This window comes from Monopterus albus, unplaced genomic scaffold (assembly GCF_001952655.1).
Source record: "Monopterus albus unplaced genomic scaffold, M_albus_1.0 scaffold45.1, whole genome shotgun sequence".
Taxonomy (NCBI): Eukaryota; Metazoa; Chordata; class Actinopteri; order Synbranchiformes; family Synbranchidae; genus Monopterus; species Monopterus albus.
The window spans coordinates 1,146,360-1,147,654 of NW_018127925.1; the positions used below are offsets into that span (position 1 = coordinate 1,146,360).

General features: G+C 43.6%; 1 protein-coding gene across 1 annotated transcript in view; it reads left to right on the top strand.

The window, feature by feature from the left end:
• The window catches only part of tlcd2 (TLC domain containing 2), an 18,625-nt gene that overhangs the window by 4,674 nt on the left and 12,656 nt on the right, over window positions 1-1,295 (top strand). The gene's annotated exons all lie outside the window — the stretch shown is intronic.

The window sequence follows — 1,295 nt, forward strand, 5'->3', positions numbered from 1 at the left end:
TGCTTTCACACACAGTGAAAAATACCAGTGGAAATGACATGAAGTGGCGATACACAGTTACAGTTATTGAGTATGTTCTCTCTCCACTTCTGGCGTCGTGACCTACATCCAAAATGATGCCGATGTTGTGTGTTGCTCCCTGTTGCCATGACCTACATCCACAATGATGCTGATGTTGTGTCTTGCTCCCTGTTGCCAGGCTCTCAGCTCTTGTTATCGTAGTGCATTATTCACCTCATATGAACAGTTTGAAATTTTTATGGAATTGTCACTGACAGGATTGGAGTCGGTTTGTGCTGTACAACAGCCATTATTTATGTGTGTTAGTGCAGGCACTTTTGTGACCTAAATATGTAGAAATATTTATATATTGAATATTATTATTATTAATATATTGAAATCAGGTGACAGAGCACTTGGCTTGTGTTATATAAAGACAAATAGATATTGCACTCTGTTCCAGGTAGCATCACCCTGGTTCCCTCAACAAAACGCCAGTGGGGTTTTTCCATAGGCTTTTGGATTTTTGCAGAAAATAAGATCTGTGACAAACAATAGTTTATGACAGTTGAATATTTTGTTCAGCAAGATCATCTTTACAAGTCAACATCACTTTTATGATTTTTGAAGCTCAAATATGATCCCCCGAAGTAAAAAGCAATCATTAGGGTATAAACAAACTACGCCACAGTCCCATGACTTCAGCATCACCACTAGAGCTTCCAATTTGTAATTTGATTTAGTGCATTTACCTCTTCTACTAATTCCCTTCCCCTTAGTGTGACCTGATCTAGCTAGTGACCATGGCTGTGTCAGTTAATTAGAACAGTTAGCAAGTGCACAAGTTTAAACATAATGAGAAGGTAAAGGCAGGCTAGTGAGGAAGGAAGTGAGTCTCCATGTTCAGTGTGATGAAGGTTAATATCCCAGACAGCCTCTGCAGTTTCATTTAGCCACTTGTTATCAACTGCCTTTTTAAGACATGTAAAAGCGTTAAAAAATTCACAAGTGGGGTATTTACTGACATATTTTATGTCATAGCGTGTCCTGGGTCTTCCCCGGGGCCTCCTCCCGGTGGGACATGCCCGGAACACCTCCCTAGGAAGGCGCCCAGGAGGCATCCGAAACAGATGCCCGAGCCACCTCAGCTGGCTCCTCTCGATGTGGAGGAGCAGCGGTTCTACTCTGAGCTCCTCCCGGGTGACCGAGCTCCTCACCCTATCTCTAAGGGTGCGCCCGGCCGCCCTGCGGAGAAAGCTCATTTCGGCCACCTGTATCCGGGATCTTGCCCTTTC